This window comes from Scyliorhinus canicula, chromosome 15 (genome assembly GCF_902713615.1).
Source record: "Scyliorhinus canicula chromosome 15, sScyCan1.1, whole genome shotgun sequence".
Classification (NCBI taxonomy): domain Eukaryota; kingdom Metazoa; phylum Chordata; class Chondrichthyes; order Carcharhiniformes; family Scyliorhinidae; genus Scyliorhinus; species Scyliorhinus canicula.
In genome coordinates, this window is record NC_052160.1 from 69,329,742 (window position 1) to 69,349,971 (window position 20,230).

Below are 20,230 nucleotides of genomic sequence, written 5' to 3' on the forward strand. Positions count from 1 at the left end.
TTTTTCCGCATTCATGTGATGCCCGGTGACAAATTGTATTTGATAAATCTTAGGCTGCAGTTCATTGGTCAGATTTCTTGAAAAGTAATTACTGCACAGCTTACATAATATTCATAATCTCAGAGGCAAATAACGTTTTGACAGCCTTAATATTTCATAGCCTGTGAGCCAGCCTGTTCTGAACACGACCACTAAAAGTAAATATCCCACAACAGGATTTTTATTTTATTTCATAATATTGCCTTTAAAACAGACTAATTAAAAAGAAGGGCAAGGTGTAAAATCCGACTGTGGTTTGAGAGAGTCTGAAACATGTGTCCAAACAAATCATCAGGGCTGCAAAAACAAGACATTTATGATTTGACAGAGTTCTTGTGCCTGCTTGAGATGCTCGATAAATGACTGAAACCACCTCTGTCTTCTTGCTTTTATACGGACGTTGCTGCCGCCCACCTTCAATTTACTCAGCCTGCAGAAAACATGTTGCATTGAGATTTAAATAAGCAGTAAAATGTGAATTATAAGTTACACAGATAGAGACCGCATAGTGATGTAAATAAGGGAGAAAGTATACAGGAAGGAGTGACCTACCATATTTTGCAATATTGACCATATGGTATGAGCCAGGGTAAAATGGTCAACCTTTATCAAGTGGATACCTAGATCTGACTTTTTGCTTGCTCTGTGAACCAACTCCTGATAGAGGGCCCTGGAAGTTTAACTTTTCATTCCGGGTGGGCCAGATTTTACACAACATCATGAAAATGTATTTACGGCAACGATATTGCCTTGACAACTCAGGGAAAATCTTTCCAGAATATGGAAGCCACAGTGAACTCTGACGTGTGAGAAAAAATGGAGAATATTTCTACATGTGCAGAATGTAACCAAATACAGCCAAGTCCATTGGGCGCGATTCTCCCAAAACGGGAGAAATCGTAAGGCTGGCGTCAAACCCGGGCGGGTTTGACGCCAGCGCGCCCCTTCCCGACCGGGAACCGATTCTGGTCCCCGGTCGGGGCTAGCAGCCCGACGCCGCAAGCTCCGGCATCACGGGCTTAACGAATTTCGTTAAGCCCGCTTGCCTGAGTTAGCGCCGGCTGACGCGTCATATGACGTCAGCCGCGCATGCGCGGATTGGAACACTCCAACCCGCGCATGCGCGGATGACGTCATCGCGTATTTGCGCGAAACCCGCGCATGCGCGGGCCGGGATGCCCCTCAGCCGCCCCACGAATGGATACTGCGGGGCGGCGGAAGGACAAATAGTGCGCGGGCATCGCACCGATCGCGGGCCCATGGCACCCTTGGCACGGCCGTGGTACTGCCGTGCCAATCGGTGCCATGGTTATAAAAAGCGAGTTGTTCCCACCGTTTTTACGAACGGCCAACCAGGTCTGTTTGCCGTTCGTAAAAACAGCGTAAAGGGCTGGGACTTCGGCCCATCGAACAGCTGTGAATCGCTGCCGGCCGTAAAAAAACGGCGGCAGCGATTCGTGTCGGGAGTTGGGCGGGGGGGGGGGAGAATAGCGGGAGGGCGGGAAAAATGTCGGGAAGGCCCTCCCGCTATTCTCCGACCCGTCGTGGGGGTCGGAGAATTTTGCCCATTATCTCTGCATTCCACCTTGAAAATCATAAGGCGCACAGCACCCAAAGCCTCACCTTCTGTGGGAAAAAAAGTGCAGCAGGACCCTATCTTGGAGTGACCCTTGACCACTTCCCAAATTACCATTAGCATCTCTCTAAGACTGCTGAGAAGACCAAGATGCAAACGGACATCATCCTTAAGCTCACCGATGAAAGCTGGGGTGGAAAAAAAAATGTGCTTCTACCTTAGTTCTGGTCTTCTCAACAAATGAGGACTTATTTGCCGCAAGTCATCGCTCTAAACTCATCGATACACAACTTCACACAGTCAGGAAGATAAACTTAAAAACTCTGAGAATGACCCCAGTTCAGTGGCTACCAATCCTCTCAAACACTGCCCCACTCTCCATTCAACAGGATTGCAGCAACACGCAGAGTAAATAACTCCGATCAGCGGCAGTTTGGGCTGCCCACACACAGGGGCTTTCAATACCCCCAACCTCATCACATAGCTCTACAATATCTGCTCCAGACACGGATCAATTATTACCAACTTCAGAAAACTGAAACTTGAAGGAATGTTTAGGCAAACAAAATCCTCACAAATAAAAATGCATTAGACAAATTAATCTGCTAACTTTACTGGAGCACTGTTTAATATTGCCATTTTAAAAATCTCTTCATTGCCCTCTTATACAGAAGGCGATGATTAAATAAATAGTTGTTTATATGTTTGTATGTATATAATTATGTGTACACATACCTATAAATATATATATATACATCACACACATATATATACACATACAAATATATTTATAAAACACCTCATGAAGGCTTAGAAAAAGATGTGTATAATATTTATGTACACATACCTGTAGATACATGTACACACACATATATACATCACACATATAAATATATTCATAAAACACCTCATGAAACTTAGAAAACAATTTATCTAGGTAGGCAATGCAGATAGAGTGATGCACATATTAAAACAGAATGGAGGAGCTTACCCCAATTGAAAAACAAGCTTGTTCCATTATTGCTCTTTTTCCCTTTCAGGCAAGAGTCAGTTTGTCATTGATTTTCATGAGGAAGTAGTCATTTTAAATGCTTAGTCCTAGCTCTGTGCTCAATGGGCTGAGAAGTTCAGGTCAAACTAAACCAGATTTTTAAGTTGATGCTGTTTTTCCAAGCCCTGGGCAGCATGGTGCGCTGTGGTTAGCACAGCTGCTCACGGCGACGCGATCTCAGGTTCGATCCCGGCTCTGGGTCACTGTCCATGTGGAGTTTGCGCATTCTCCCCAAGTTTGCATTGGTTTCGCCCCTGTAGTGCTCTCTGTATGTGTTAATACATGTTCAGTCAATGTAAAGTAAGTACAGGCAAATGATCATTAGATGGCAATACTAACCGGAGCAATGTAAGGAGTTTCCCACTCTTTCTTTAGTTAGTGTATGTGGAGAAGAGCTCGAGTGAAGACGTGATCAGATCAGAGTGTAGTGTGTTATCATAATTGTTAGTTTTATCTAAACTTACTTATTTGTTTTGCTTGTCAAAGTATTAAAGTGAAAGAACTCACTTGTTTATTATATACTACTCAATAAATAATTTGTCATCATCTGGAAGATTTTGACTATTTCTCATCAGAATTCAATACAACTCGACAAGACAAAAGAGTAATATTTATATTACAATTTAGTAATGTAACAGCCCCTACAACCCAAAAGATGGGCAGGGTAGGTGGAATGGCCACGCCAAATTGACCCTTAATTAGAAAAAATGAATTGGGTACTCTAAATTTATTTTTAAAACGTTTTTTTCCTACCCCTCCATTTTCATAACGCACTGTATAATTTTGATATTGTATGGTGGACAGTATATTACAGAATGTAACCCAGAATGAAAGTCGGCGTAGTCCCAAAGGATCATTGACTGCTCTCCCCTTTTGAGAGAGGGAACGGACTGGTGGTGATTTAAACTTAGGGCCACGATACCGCATGCGAGAGGCAACGTTGAGAAGGCTTGAGAAGGACAAGGTTGAGTTTCATGGTTAACCTCAACCGATACGGGGATTGAACCCACGGTGTTTGCGTTGCTTTGCATTATGAACCAGCTGTCCAGCTAACTGAGCTTGTGGTGCAATACTGTTAGGAAGAGAATTCTGGGATTTGGACCTAGCAACAGCAATGGAATGGTGATATAGTTTGCAACTGGTGGTATTCCCATGCATCTACTGCCCTTGGTCTTCTAGATGTAGATGTGTGGGTTTGAAAGGTGCTGTCACAGGAGCCTTGGGGTGTTGCTGCAGTGCATCTTGTAGATGGTACACATTGCTGCCATTGTGTGTTGGTAAATGGAAAGAGTGAATGATTAAGGTGGTGGATGGGCTGCAAATCAAACAAATTGCTTTATCCTGGTTGGTGTTGAATTTCCTGAGTGTTGTTAGAGCCAAACCCATCCAGGCAAGTGGAGAGTATTTCCTCAACTTGTGCCTCATAGATGGTGCAGTGGCTTTGTGGAATCAGGAGGTGAATTACTTGCTGCAGAATTCCCAGTCTCTGACGTACTCTTGTAGCCACAGTATTTATATGGTTGGCTCAGTTCAGTTTCTGGTCAATGGTAACCCCCAGGATATTGATGGTGGGAGATTCAGTGATGGTAATGTCATTGAAAGTCAAGGGGAGATTGTTGAATTCTCTCTAGTTAGAAACAGTCATTGTCTGGACTTTTTGTGGTGCAAATGTTTCTTACCATTTGTCAGCCCAAGCCCAGAGGTTGTCCAGGTTTTGCTGCATTTGGACATGGGTTGCTTCGATATCTGTGGAGTCCCAAATGGTGCTGAACATTCAGCGAACACCTCCATTTCTGACATTATGATGGGAGGAAGGTCATTGATGAAGCAGCTGAAGCTGGCTGGGCCAGGACACTGCCCCGAGGAACTCCTGCAGTGATGTTCTGGAGCTGAGATGATTGGCTGCCAACATCAACAACCATCTTTCTTTGTGCCAGTTATGACACCAACCAGCAAAGAGCTTTCCCCTGATTCCCATCAACATCAATTTGACTAGAGCTCCTTGATACCATACTCAGTCATAGAGTCATAGATGTTTACAGCATGGAAACAGGCCCTTCAGCCGAGCTTGTCCATGACGTCCAGTTTCTATCACTAAGTTAGTCCCACTTGCCTGCATTTGGTCCATATCCCTCAATACCCACCCTGCCCATGTAACTGTCTAGCTTCTTTAAAAGGAAAAAATTGGACTCGCCTCTACCACTGCCTCTGGCAGCTCATTCCAGATGCTCACCACCCTCAGTGTGAAGAAATTTCCCCTCTGGTCTCTTTTGTATCTCTCCCGCTCACCTTAAACCTATGCCTTCTATTTCTAGACTCCTCTACCTTTGGGAAAAGATCAGTCAAATGCTGTCTTGATGTCAAGAGTAGTCATTCTCACCTCACCTCTGGAGTTCAGCTCTTTTGTCCATGTTTGAACCAAGGCTGTAATGAGGTACGGAGCAGAGTGACCCTGGCAGAACCCAAACTAAGTGTCTGTGAGCAGGTTATTGCTGAGTAAGTGCCGCTTGATAGCATTGTTGAAGACTCCTTCCATCACTTTATTGATGATGGAGAGTAGACTGATAGGGCGGCAATTGGCCAGGTTGGATTTGTCCTTCGTTTACTGCACAGGATATGCCTGTGCGATTTTCCACATTGATGGGTTGATGCCAGTGTTGGAACTGCACTGGAACAGCTTCACTTGGGGTACAGCAAGTTCTGGAGCACAAATCCTCAGGAATATTTCTGGAATGATATCAGGGCCAGTATCCAATGCTTTCTTGATATCGCATGGAGTAGATCAAATTGGTTGAAGAAAGGCATCAGTGATGCTATGGACCTCCAGAGGAGACTGAGTTGAATCATTCACTCAGCACTTCTTGCTGAAGCTTGTTCAAATGCTTCTGCCTTGTCTTTTGCACAGAGCTGCTGGGCCCACTCATCAGTGACTTTGAGGATATTTGTGGAGCCTCCTCCTCCAGTGACTTGTTCAATTCAATTGGCCACTACCAATCATGGGGATGTGGAAGGACTGCAGAGCTTAGATCTGATCCTTTGGTAGTGGGATCGCTTAGCTCTGTCTATCACTTGCTGCTTGGGTTAGTTGGCACACAAGTAGTCCTGTGCTGTAGCTTCACCAGGTTGACACCTCATGTTTAGGTATGCCTGATGTTGCTCCTGGCATGCCCGCCTGCACTCTTCATTGAACCAGAGTTAATCCCCTGGCTTGGTGGTAATGATAGAGTGGGAGATATGCCAGGCCAGGAGGTTACAGATTTTGGTTGAATACATCCGGCTGCTGCTGATGGCCCACAGCGCCAAGGCTCCTGTGACAGCATCTTTCAAACCCACACATCTACATCTAGAAGGCCAAGGGCAGTAGATGCATGGGAATACCACCAGTTGCAAACTATATCACCATTCCATAGCTTCGTGTTCCTGGATCTGTTTGAAATCTATCCCATTTAGCACAGCGGCAGTACCACACACCACAACTGAGTTGGGAGAATTGGGCGCATTGTGAGGGAATTCATGAGGAGACCTTGCAGAGGATTCACAAAGGTGGGGAGGTGGATTTGGGAGGGAATTCATGTGAGCAGGCTAAAACGTGTTGGCATAGTAAGAGCATGGAGTTCCGCGATGCTCTTGGGAGGACACCAGGGGTTCCACGGATGGAAAGGTTTGGGAAATCCTGTGCTATGCAATTTCAAAGGGTATTTAAGAGTCAACTGCATTGCTGTGCGTCTGGGTTCACATGATGGCCAGACCAGGTAAGGGTTGCCTTTCTGAAAGGATATTAGTGAATCAGATGTGTTTTTACACCTGTCACCGATGATTTCATTGTCACCATTACTAAGTTTGTAATTCCAAATAAATTAACTAATTAATTTATTAGGGCGGGTCAGTAGCACAGTGGTTAGCACTGTTGCTTTGCAGCGCCGGGGACCCGGGTTCGATTCCCGGCTTGGGTCGCTGCCTGTGCAGAGTCTGCACATTCTCACCGTGTCTGCGTGGGTTTCCTCCGGGCACTCCAGTTTCCTCCTCCACGTCCCAAAAGACGTGTTTGTCAGGTGAATTGGACATTTTGAATTCTCCCTCCGTGTACCCGAACAGGCGGCGGAATGTGGCGACTGGGAGATTTTCACAGTAACTTCATTGCAGTGTTAATGCAAGCCTACATGTGACAAGAATATAGATTATTCTTATAGATTATTATTATAATTGTAGTTAAATCCCACCAACTGCTCTGTGGGATTTGAACCTGGGTTTCCAGAACCCAATGATCTGAATTACTGGTCAAATGACATGACCACTACCCCACAACCTCCCTGCAAACCTGGCTCAAAGAAGTAAGTTAAAGATGTGTCTTAAAGGCAGATAAAGGAATAGAAAGGCAGAGAGTTAGTGAAGGGCTTGTAAGACCATAAAAGCCTTCTCAATCGGTGACATGGCAACCAATAACGGAGTGATTAAAAATTGGGCATAATTAAAAGACCAAAATTGGATAGATTTAGATATCACTGAGGGTTCTAAGGTAGGAAGAGACTACTGAGATAGGGAGGGGTGAGGCCATGGAAGGATTTGGAAACAAGGATGAGAATTTTTAATTAGAGGCAATGCTTAACCAGGAACAAGTGTAGGATATTAAGAAAAGGGGTAAAGGGTGAACTGGACTTGGTGTAAGTTACAACAGCATTTTGGATGACCCCAGGTTCACACCCCAGATATCAACCAGGAATGCTGTGATATGGTCAACTCTGGAGGTAACAAAGGATGAGAGTCTTAGCAGCAGATGAACTAGAGTCAGATGGTAATATGGAGGTTGAAATCAGTGGTCTAAGTAGAGACAGGCTCACCTTGGGAATCAAACATGTTGGCTGCAATCCAGTGGAAATCAGTCGAAGTCCGTCTTTCGTCGTGTTTGGGGGGGTGTTTCTTGATGGCTGCAGCAACGAGATTCACCCCGTTATTCTCCGGAACTGTGTCGGTTTTTTGGGCCTCGAGGAGTTTCTTTCCGCCGAGGCCACACTTTAGTCAGTTTCCTGTCAGTAGCAGGAGCGGCTCCTCGCAAAATGGGGCGGCATTTGAACCAGCCAAGCAGATCTCTGCACCCCCCTTTCAGGCTTCCCCACTTTATTGAGCTCCCTTTACCCCCCCAACTTTCCAGTTCCCCATCGTTCTCACACTGCACCCCTCCGTATGCAATGCATAATCCTCCGCCATTTTCGCCAACTCCAGCATGATGCCACCACCAAACACATCTTCCCTTCACTCCCTCTGTCAGCATTCCACAGAGACCCTTCCCTCCGAGATAATCCAGTCCACCTCCACCATATCCAGTATCTCGCCCATCACCCATGGCACCTTCCCCTGCAATCGCAGAAGGTGTAACACCTGCTTCTTTACCTCTTCCATGCTTAACATCCCAGGCCCAAAACAGGTTGTGGTGAATGTATAAGTACTATTAATTCACCAGTATACTGTGTTGCATTATACCATGCTATTAACCCTGTGGGCTCCATCTATGGGCTACTGTGTGGCTTCACCCACAGGGGGAGATGTGGAGCATGTACGGGCTCCACCCATGGCTCCGCCCCTTATAGGAAGTATAAGAGCAGCTGACCTGCAGGACCGCCTTCAGTAATGTACCGGTCGCAGGCAGGTAATGTTGTAAGCTGATTAAAACCACTGTTTATTTCGACTCGAGTCTCCGAGTGAATTGATGGTCTCATCAATTTAATCAGCTTAGAGAACTACTATGGAGTCAGCCCTCAAACCTGACAGACTGGAACTTGATCCACAGGCCGCGGAAGCTAAATACATTTTTTCACATTGGCTTCGGTGTTTCAAGGCCTACCTGGCCGCATCGTCGACATCATCCGTCGAACAGAATGTCGACGAACAGAAATTGAGTCTTCTCCACGCACGGTGAGCCATCGCATTTCTGCCCAACTCGACGAAGCCGCCTCCTTTTCTGAGGCCCTCGCGATACTCGAACACATCTACGTGCGACCTGTGAACGAGGTCTACGTGCGCCATATCTTCACTACTCGCCGCCAGCGCCCCGGGGAGTCGCCAGATGACTATCTGCGTGATCTCAAAGCCCTTGCGTGCGACTATAACTATCCGGCCATTACAGTCACTCAGCACATGGAACACGCCATCGGAGTTGTTTACGTTGCGGGGGGTCCGATCGAACTATGTGAGGCATGCCTGCTCGAAAAAGGGGCCCAGGACCTGGAGGACACGGTAAAACTGGCGACCTCGCTGGTAGTCGCTTTTCAGAGTCTCACTGCGTTCCCAGCCGATCACGTGACTCCCTCATGGGCCCCCGACCAGAGACTACCCCCAGCTTGCGCCGCGTGGCCGTCCGCCCACCACGGGGGGCTATCTTGCCATTTTTGCGGCAACACCCCCGGCAACAATGCCCGGCCCGAAACACGAACTGCAGCAGCTGCGGGCGAAAAGGACACTTCGCAAAGGTCTGCCTGACCAAGCCTAAACACTCGAACTCGAACGCACAAACTCGATCCACCGACTCTCAGGCCCGCAGACTCCGTAATGTGGCAGCATGTCTGCCTACCCCGACTCCACACAACACGTGCGACTCACGGGGGGCCGCCAACTTGGCCATCCTCCCCCACGCAGCCAGCCATGTGCGATCCATGGGGGCCACCATCTTGGGCGCCATCTTCCTCGCCGCCCGCCACATGCGATTAACGGGGGCCGCCAGCTTGGCTGTCACCCGCTACGCCGCTCGACGCATACGACCTGCACGGACAGTCATCGCGTGGCTGCCCCAACACCGCCGACCGCGCCGCCGACTACCCTCAACTCAGTGCAGTCACCTTGGACCAGTCAAGGCCCAAGCACCTCAAGAGCTCCATGATGGCCGTCCGGGTTAACGGATACGAGACACTTTGCCTGTTCGACTCCGGAAGCACCGAGAGGTTTGTCCACCCGGATCTGGTAAGACGCTGCTCGCTCCCGATATTCCCCACGCAACAAACAATCTCCCTCGCCCCTGGGTTGCACTCAGTATAAATCCAAGGGCGCACTACTGCAACCTTAACGATACAGGGCGCCGAGTATACTAATTTTCAATTGCTCCCAGACCTCTGCGCCCCTCTCCTCTCAGGACTCGATTTTCAGTGCAATCTCAGGAGCCTAAATCTTAGTTTTGGCGGACTCCTGTCCCCGCTCACTATACGCAGCCTCGCAACCCTAAAAATCAAACCCCCTCCCCTCTTCGCTAACCTCACCGGGGACTGCAAGCCAGTAGCCACTCGAAGCAGGAGGTATAGTCTGCAGGACAGGGCATTTATTAGGTCCGAGGTCCGGCGTCTCTTGCGGGAAGGAGTCATAGAAGCCAGCAATAGCCCCTGGAGAGCTCAGGTGGTGGTCGTCAAGGCCGGGGGGAAAGTTCCGGATGGCGATTGATTACAGCCAGACGATTAATCGGTACCTTGATGCGTACCCCCTTCCCCGGATTGTTCTCCACGGTGGATCTGAAGTCTGCATACCACCAGCTCCCAATCCGCCGGAGGACCGCCACTACACGGCGTTTGAGGCAGACGGCTGACTCTTTCATTTCCTCCGGGTCCCCTTTGGTGTCACGAACAGGGTTTCGGTGTTCCAACGAGCGATGGACCGAATGGTGGACCAGTACGGGCTGCGGGCCACGTTTCCGTACTTGGAAAACGTCACCATCTGCGGCCATGATCAGCAGGACCACGACGCCAACCTCCATCAATTTCTCCAAACCACCCAAAAACTTAACCTCATTTACAACAGGGAGAAATGCGTTTTCCGCACGACCAGGCTAGCCATCCTCGGCTACGTCTTGAAAAACGGGGTCCTCGAGCCTGACCCTGACCGTATGCGCCCCCTCCTACAACTCCCCCTCCCTCACTGTCCCAAGGCCCTCAAAAGGTGCCTTGGATCTTTTTCCTATTACGCCCAGTGTTTCCCCCAGTATGCAGACAAATCCCACCCACTATTTAAAGCCACCCTTTTCCACTGTCAGCCGAGGCTCGGCAGGACTTCAGCTGCATCAAGGTGGACATCGCCAAAGCCACCATGAGTGTGGTGGATGAGTCTGTCCCCTTCCAGGTGGGGAGCGACGCTTCAGAGGTCACTCTCGCCGCCACCCTGAACCAAGCAGGCAGGCCGGTAGCGTTTGTTTCACGCATCCTCTTCACCTCTGAACTTTGACACTCCTCGGTCGAAAAGGAAGCTCAAGCCATCGTAGAAGCCGTGCGGCACTGGAGGCACTACCTCGCTGGTAGGAGGTTTACCCTCATCATCGACCAAAGATCGGTTGCCTTCATGTTCGATCATTCGCAGCGGGGCCGGATCAAAAATGATAAGATCTTGAGGTGGAGGATCGAACTCTCCATCTATAATTACGATATAGTATATCGTCCTGGGAAGGTCAACGAGCCCCCAGATGCCCTGTCCCACGGCACATGCGCCGGCGTGCAAGACGACTGACTACAGGCTATCCACGACGACCTCTGCCACCCGGGGGTCACCCGGCTTGCCCATTACATCAAGGCCCGCAACCTGCCCTTCTCCACCGAGGAGGTCAAAGCTGTAACCAGGAATTGCCAAATCTGTGCGGAGTGTAAACCGCACTTCTATCGACCAGATAAGGCCCACCTGGTAAAGGCTTCCCTGTCCTTTGAACGCCTCAGTATTGATTTCAAAGGGCCCCTCCCCTCAAATAATCGCAATACCTATTTCCTTAACATTATAGACGAGATCTCCTGTTTCCCGTTTGCCATCCCATGCCCCGACATGACCACCCCCACCGTTATCAGAGCCCTGCACAGCGTCTTCACCCTGTTTGGTTTCCCCAATTATGTCCAAAGTGACGGGGGCTCGTCCTGCATGAGCGATGAACTGCGTCAGTACCTGCTCAGTAAGGGCATCGCCTCGAGCAGGACTCCCAGCTACAACCCCAGGGGTAACGGGCAGATGGAGAGGGAGAACGCGACAGTCCGTAAGACCGTCCTACTGACCCTACGGTCCAGGAATCTCCCGGTTTCCCACTGGCAGGAGGTCCTCCCCAATGCGCTCCATGCTATTAGGTCCCTCCTTTGCACGGCCACAAACCAGACTCCTCATGACCGCTTGTTTGTCTTCCCTAGGGGAACTACCACAGGGGCCTCGCTTCCATCCTGGCTGAGGACACCAGGCTCTGTCCTCCTTCGGAAACGCATTCGGACCCATAAGACGACCCCCTGGTAGAGAAGGTCCAGCTCCTGCACTCGAACCCACACTATGCATACGTCGAACACCCCGACGGCCGGCAGGATACCGTCTCCCTCCGAGACCTGGCGCCCGCAGGCTCCTCCACCAGTACCACTAATGTACCCCCCACACTATACCCCGCCCAACCCCCCGTGTCCTGCGCCCCCGCACCTATTTGGTTTCCGCGCTCCCTTCCACCCGGCACACCAGTCCGCAGGAACTAAGCTACTGAAGAACCGCCCCCGGAGTCCACCACCGGGCCCGCACCGGACCCACTTCCACAGCCACCCGAAACGGCTGCGACACCAGTGCTTCGTCGGTCGCAACGTACGATCGGGGCGCCGGACCGACTGAATTTGTGAACGCGTCACCCCCGCCGGACTTGATGTTTTTTTTACAGGGGGTGAATGTGGTGAATGTATAAGTACTATTAATTCACCAGTATACTGTGTTGCATTATACCATGCTATTAACCCTGTGGGCTCCATCTATGGGCCACTGTGTGGCTTCACCCACAGGGGGAGATGTGGAGCATGTATGGGCTCTGCCCATGGCTCCGCCCCTTATAGGAGGTTTAAGAGCAGCTGACCTGTGGGACCGCATTCAGTAATGTACCGGTTGCAGGCAGGCAAAGTTGTAAGCTGATTAAAACCACTGTTTACTTCGACTCGAGTCTCCGAGTGAATTGATGGTCGCATGACAGGTTAAGCAGCCTTTCACTTGCACCTCTTTCAATTTGGTCTATTGAATTCGCTGCTCCCAATGTGGTCTCCTCTATATCGGAGAGACCAAACGCAGACTGGGTGATCACTTTGCTGAGCATCTTCGGATTGTGCGCTTTCAGGTCCCTGACCTTCCCGTTGCTTGCCATTTCAACACAAGACCTTGCTCCCATGCCCACTTGTCAGTCCTTGGCCTGCTCCAATGTCCTAGTGAAGCTCAACGCAAACTGGAGGAACAGCATCTCATCTTCCGGTTTGGCACGCTACAGCCTTCCAGTCTCAACATCGAATTCAACAACTTCAGATGATTTTCTCTACCCCACCTCGACCTTGTTTTCATTCCATTTCATTTGAACTGACTTTTACCTTTTATTTCTTTCTTGTCTTTCTTTATATATATATATTTCCCCCCTCTTTCCCCCCCCCCTTTCCTTACCTTTTCTCCCCTTTGCTTCCCCATTCCCCCCTTTTTCTCATTTTATCTCCCTCTCACTCAAGTCCGCCTTCTAGCCCACATCTACATCTGTCACAGCTTATATTTCTGATTTTAGTTTCTCTGCTGTTTGGTCTTTCACATCTTTTATTCTCTCTGGGGGGGCTGCCATGAGCACTCCCTTCCTTGGTTTCTGTGGCTTTTTAAAAAAAAAATTCAATTCATTTTTTCCAATTCAGTGGCAATTCTGCACATAGAATTTAAGTGCAGAAGGAGGCCATTCGGCCCATCAAATCTGCACCAGCCCTTGGAAAGAGCACCCAACTCATGTCCACACCTCCACCCTATCCCTATAACCCAGTAACCCCACCTAACCTTTTTTTTTGTGGACACTAAGGGCAATTTAGCATGGCCAATCCACCTAACCTGCACATCTTTGGACTGTGGGAGGAAACCGGAGCACCCGGAAGAAACCCACGCAGACACGTGGAGAACGTGCAAACTCCGCAGAGACAGTGACCCAAGCTGGGAATCGAACCTGGGACCCTGGAGCTGTGAAGCAACTGTGCTAACCACTGTGCTACCATGCTGCCCTTGTACTATCATGCCGCCCCCACATCTTTGGGTTGTGGGTACAAAACCCACGCAAACACGGGGAGATTGTGCAAACCCCACACGGCGAGTGACCCAGAGCCGGGATCGAACCTGGGACCTCGGCGCCGAGAGCAGCAGTGCTATCCACTGTGCCACCGTGCTACCCATGGTTTCTGTGGCTTGATTCATCTTTCATTCCCTCACCCCACGGTATAAATATCTCCCACTTTCTAGGCCTTTTAGCTTTGACAAAGGGTCATCTGGACTCGAAACGGTAGCTCTTCTCTCTCCCTACAGGTGCTGCCAGACCTGCTGAGATTTTCCAGCATTTTCTTTTGATTTCAGATTCCAGCATCCGCAGTAATTCGTTTTTCTACATTATGGGTGCGATCTCCCGGCCTCCTTACACTCGCAGTCAAGCTTAACGAGGCTGGTGAATAGCAGGAGAGGCCAAAAACGGAAACCGCACCAGGCGCCAAACAGTTTGCGATGCAACCAGCCCACTCCCGTAGGCGAAATCGGGATCTCGCCGTAGTGTGGCAAGAAACCAATTATCACCACTTAAGCTCCATTTTCATACAATTAACAAGAGCCACCCATCCTCCAACGACCTCCTGTTATTCAGCGGCCTCCCCAGCAAGTGCTCACGCTGGTGCCGATTAGTACTCCTTTTTCAAAACAGGAACCTGAAGGAAGGGCTTCTGTGGGGAGCCGAAGAGGTGAGTAGCCATCTTTGCTCACAGGCAAAGAGCCCGAGGGCACTGGGCTTGCTGCCCCAATGTTCAGCGGGGGATGGGGGACCCACAGCGATGGTGGTGGAGGACGTGTCGTGGGGTGGGGGGGGCAATCGCTCACGGCACCGCCATGCCAACCCTTGGATCCCAACCCCATTCCGGGGGCAACCATTGTCCCTGCCCGTCTGCCCCACTGATCACCCTTAACCCTCACCGACTGCTGAGGACGCTGGCTGTCCTCAGGGGGGCAGCACAGTGCTGGAGTGTCCCATGCTGCACCAGCGCCGAAAGGCGACCCTGCACGACCGACGTGTGTCCGCGCATGCGCGCGACGGCCGTCTCCATGCCGGCGCATCAGCATGGTGGCTGTCTCCGCACCAGCGAAGTGCAACATGGCCTGTACGAAGTAGGAAGTAGGCCCCCTCCAGATCGCGGGCGCCCACCGATCGGTAGCCACTGATTGCGGGCCTGGACGCTGTGGAGGCTCCCCCCGGAGTCAGATCCCCCCGCACACACAACAGGACGGTCACCGCGGCCGCGGATCCGAGCTCCCGCGGGGTGGTACCAGGTTGGAACCATGCCGGCGGGACTCACCGGAGCTCGACGGGAATTCGGCCAGTCGCCCGTGGAGAATCACCGCGGGGGGCCTCTTTCAGCAGCCCTTGACCGTCGCCGTGTCGACCGCGCGCGATTGCTACCGATTCTCCGGTCGCCAGAGAATCGTGTCCCGGCGTCGGAGTGGCATGGCGGGAATTTCCGGCGTCACCGCCAATTCTTCAACCCGGCGCGGGCTCGAAGAATCCTCCAGCTCAAAACCGCACACAAACCGGAATTATGTAGAGTCAGAGTAGAACATTAGGGCGAAATTCTCCGCCCCCCACGACGGGTGGGAGAATAGCGGGAGGGCCTTCCCGACATTTTTGCCGCCCTCCCGCTATTCTCCCCCCCCCCCCCCCGCCGAAGTCCCGACCCGAATCGCTGCCGCCGTTTTTTTACGGCCGGCAGCGATTCTCAGCTGTTAGGTGGGCCGAAGTCCCAGCCCTTTCCGCCGTTTTTACGAACGGCAAACACACCTGGTCTTGCTGTTCGTAAAAACGGCGTCACAAACTCGCTATTAATAACCATGGCACCGATTGGCACGGCCGTATTACGGCCGTGCCAAGGGTGCCATGGGCCCACGATCGGTGGGCACCGATCGCGGGCAGCGGGCCCGATGCCCGCGCACTACTTGTCCTTCCGCCGCCCCGCAGTATCCATTCGCGGGGCGGCTGAGGGGCAATCCGACCCGCGCATGCGCGGGTTTCGCGCAAAAACGCGATGACGTCACCTGCGCATGCGCGGGTTGGAGTCTTCCAAACTGCGCATGCGCGGCTGACGTCATATGACGCGTCAGCCGGCGCTAACTCCGGCAAGCGGGCTTAACGATTTTCGTTAAGCCCGTCTTGCCGGAGCCTACGGCGTCGGGCTGCTAGCCCCGACCGGGGACCAGAATCGGTCCCCGGTCGGGAAGGGGCGCGCTGCCGTAAAACCCGCCCGGGTTTTACGCCAGCTTTACGATTTCTCCCGTTTTGGGAGAATCTCGCCCTAAGGGTGGAATTCTCCGGCCGTTGTGATTCACTCATCCCACCGGCTGCACACCCCCGTCCGTGGGTTTCCCAGCAGTGTGGTATGGCTTCAATGGGAATTCCCATTGACAAGTGATTGGAGTCCGCCACCAGAGAACAGCACACAGCTGAGAAAGACACGGCTGGTGAACTGGAGGCTCAGCCCTAAATGTTCACACTCACGCAAGAGGAGTGTTCTCCTGAAGGTGGGACAAAGACACATTGGGCTCAATCTTCAACTTGCCACTCAGACAGCTGCATTGAAGATCGGCCATCCATTCCAGAAAGCAACATTTCCATTCCCACAGCCAAGCTACAACAAGGGATTTAAGCCCAGACACACATTGAAAATCTACCCCATTGTAGCACAATAGCATAGTGGTTAGCACAGTTGCTTCACAGCTCCAGGGTCCCAGATTCAATTCCCGGCTGGGTCACTGTCTGTGCGGAGTCTGCATGGTCTCCCCGTGTCTGCATGGGTTTCCTCCGGGTGCTCCTGTTTCCTCCCACAGTCCAAAGATGTGCAGGTTAGGTGGATTGGACATGCTGAATTAAGTGGGGGTTACAGAGTTTCAGGGATTGGGTAGATATGTGGGCTTGAGTAGGGTACTCTTTGTAAGGGCCGATGCAGACTTGATGGGCCGAATGGTCTCCTTCTGCACTCTAAATTCTATAAATCTCTATGATTGGTGGGCCCAAATATCGTAATCTTAGCAGCCTTGACATTGGCACTGGTGTTCTCAAAGTAAAGCATTCCGTCCTCCAATACTACAGTCCCTCATTTTCACGAACACAAAAATTACAAATTATTCTTTAACGATTTGTTTAAGCTGAATTGCTGGAACTACAAATGATGAAACATGAAAATTAATCATCCGAATGCAAAGACAAGATTACACTACCGCAAAGCGGTAATGGTTAAATAGTAACTCTGGCTGAGTTTCTTCTATCATTTGGCAATTGTAATTTTTTTCTGTCAGAACAGTTTAATGTACAAATTAGCTGTCGTCATCTTTCCTACCTTTCTGAGTCACTTGCTTGGCAAGGATGTTTTGTCTGGGTAACAAATTTTCTGACAGGCGTAAAGCAGGTGACTATAGCTTAATAATCATTGTTCTGACTGTCCTGAGGACATACATGGAGAGGTGCACCAGCACTACATGCTGACAGCAATTCCACAGCTGAATTGACTGTCAGATGTAAGAGGGGTGTTCTCCTGAAGATGGGATATAGACACATTGGGCTCAATATGGTGGTCCCACAATCAGGAGGGTGTGTGAGAGGGACATAATGTTGAAGTTGGGGGCCCTAACTTCTCCTCCTGGCTCCATTTGGTAGGTAAGCTATAACATAAAAATTAAATAGGCCTTTTTGGGCCTGTCCATAATACCATTGGATTTAGGAGCAGAATTAGATCATCATAGAATTTACAGTGCAGAAGGAGGCCATTCAGCCCATCAAGTCTGCACCGGCTCCTGGAAAGAGCACCCCATCCATGGTCAACACCTCTACCCTATCCCCATTACCCAGTAACCCCACCCAACACTAAGGGCAATTTTGGACACTAAGGACAATTTAGCATGGCCAATCCACCTAACCTGCACATCTTTGGACTGTGGGAGGAAACCAGAGAACCCGGAGGAAACCCATGCACACACGGGGAGGACGTGCAGACTCCGCACAGACAGTGACCCAAGCCGGAATCGAACCTGGGACCCTGGAGCTGTGAAGCAATTGTGCTATCCACAATGCTACCATGCTGCCCCTTATCATTCGGCCCATCAAGCTCCACTGTTCAAACATGGGTGATATTTTTCTCATACACATTCTCCTGTCTTCGACTCATAACCACTGATTCCCTTATTAGTCTTAAAGACACTCAGTGACTTGGCCTCCACAGCCTTCTGCGGCAATGAGTTCCTCAGATTCACCATCCTCTGGCTAAAGAAGTTTCTTCTCATCTATGTTTTAAAGGATCGTCCCTTCAGTCTGAGTCTGATCCCTCGGGTTCAAGTTTAGCCTACTAGTAGAAACATCTTCGCCACGTCCACTCTATCCAGGCCTCTCAGTATTCTGTAAGTTTCAATCAGATCCCCCCACATTCTTCTGAACTCCATCGAGTACAGACCCAGAATCCTCAATACCTCTTCATAAGATAAGCCCTTCATTCCGGTGATAATTCTTGTACTTTTTTAAATCATTTACGGGATGTGGGTGTTGCTGGTTAGGCCAGCATTTATTGCCCAGCCCTGGTTGCCCCATCAAAAGGTGGTGGTGAGCTGCCGTTTTGGACCGCTGCAGTCCTTGAGGTGTAGGTACCTCCTCTGGACCCTCTCCAAGGCCAGCACATCCTTCCTGAGATACAGGGCCCAAAACTGCTCACAATACTCCAAATAGGGGCTGACCAAAGCCTTTTACAACCTCAGCAGTACATCCCAGCTCTTGTATTGTAGCCCTCTCGACATGAATGCTAACATTGCATTTGCCCTCCTAACTGCCAATTACACTTGCACTTTAACGTTAAGAGAATCCCGAGGTTCCTTTGTGCTTCAGATTTCCAAAGCTTTTTTCTCATTTAGAAAATAATCTATGTCTATGCTTCCTATCAAAGTTCGTAACCTCACACTTTTCCACGTTGTAGTCCATCTGCCACCAGTGTGTCAGGGGTTGGAAACTGGAGCAATAGGTCAGAAGGTGAAATAACTGAGGGGGAACTAGAGCATAGGGCCAGTAAGACTCAGAGAAAGAGCAGGCAGGGAGATGTTGCAAAACACAGTGGGACTGGTGGTCTGAAGTGTATTTGTCTCAATGCAAGAAGTATAACAGGTAAGGCAGGTGAACTTAGAGCTTGGATTAGTACTTGGAACTATGATGTTATTGCCATTACGAAAACTTGGTTGAGGGAGGGGCAGGATTGGCAGCCAAATATTTCAGGATTGAGATGTTTCAGGCCGGAAAGAGGGGGATGTATAAGGGGCATGGAGCTGCAATACTGGTTAAGGAGAATATCACAGCTGTACTGCAGGAGGGCACCTCAGAGGCTCATGCAGTGAGGCAATATGGGTAGAGCTCAGGACCAGGAAGGGATGCAGTCACAATGTTGGCGGTTTACTACAGGCCTCCCAACAGCCAGCGGGAGATAGAGGAGCAGATATGTAGGCAGATTTCGGAAAGGTGTAAAAGCAACAAGCTTGTTGTGGTGGGTAATTTTAACTTCCTCTATATCGACTGAGACTCACTTAGTACAAGGGGCTTGGATGGGATAGTGTTTGTAAGGAGCATCGAGGAGAGCTTCTTGAAACAATATGTAGATAGTCCAACGAGGGAAGAGGCCGTACTGGATCTGGTATTGGGGAATGAGTCCTGCCGAGTGGGCAATGTTTCAGTACTGAAGCATTTTGGGAACAGTGAGCATAATTTATGCGTTTTAAGGTACTGTTGGATAAAGATAAGAGTAGTCCTCGGGTGAAGATGCTAAACTGGGGGAAGGCTAATTATAACAATATTCGGCAAGAACTGAAGAATTTAGTTTTGAGGCGGATGTAAATCAACATCTGTCATGTGGGAGGCTTTCAAATGTCAGTTGATAGGAATTCAGGACCGGCATGTTCCTGTGAGGAAGAAGAATAAATATGGCAAGTTTCAGGAACCTTGGATAATGAAGGATATTGTAAGCCTAGTCCAAAAGAAAAAGGGAGCATTTGTAAGGGCTACAAGGCTGGGAACAAACGAAGCCCATGAGGAATATAAAGAAAGTAGGAAAGAACTTAAGCAAGGCATCAGAAGGGCTAAAATGGGTCAAGAAAAGTCATTGGCAAATAGGGTAAAGGCAAGTCCAAGGCTTTTTTCACGTAAAAAAGAGCAAGAGGGTAGCCAGGGAAAGGGTAGGTCCACTCAAGAACAGAGGAGGGAATCTATGTGTGGAACCAGAGGAAATGGGCACGGTAGCGAATGAATATTTTTTATCAGTACTCACCAAAGAGAAGGATTTGGTGGATGATGAGTCTGGGGAAAGACGTTTAGATAGTCTGGGTCACATTGAGATCAATAAGGAGGAGGTGTTGGTGCCTTGAAAAAACATTAAGGTAGATAAGTCCCCAGGGCCTGATGGGATCTACCCCAGAATATTGAGGAAGGCAAGGGAGGAAATTGCTTGACAGAAATCTTTGTATCTTCACTGGCGACAGGTGAGGTCCCAGGGGACTGGAAAATAGCTAACATTGTTCATTTGTTTAAGGAG

At 49.8% G+C, this 20,230-nt stretch overlaps 1 long non-coding RNA gene across 1 annotated transcript in view; it reads right to left on the minus strand.

The window, feature by feature from the left end:
* Positions 1 to 206: 206 nt before the first annotated feature.
* LOC119978699 overlaps positions 207 to 20,230 on the minus strand; it is a 38,076-nt gene continuing 18,052 nt past the window's right edge. The window contains exon 2 of the long non-coding RNA XR_005463539.1: positions 207 to 469. This is a non-coding gene — a long non-coding RNA (uncharacterized LOC119978699). The remainder of the gene's footprint in view (positions 470 to 20,230) is intronic.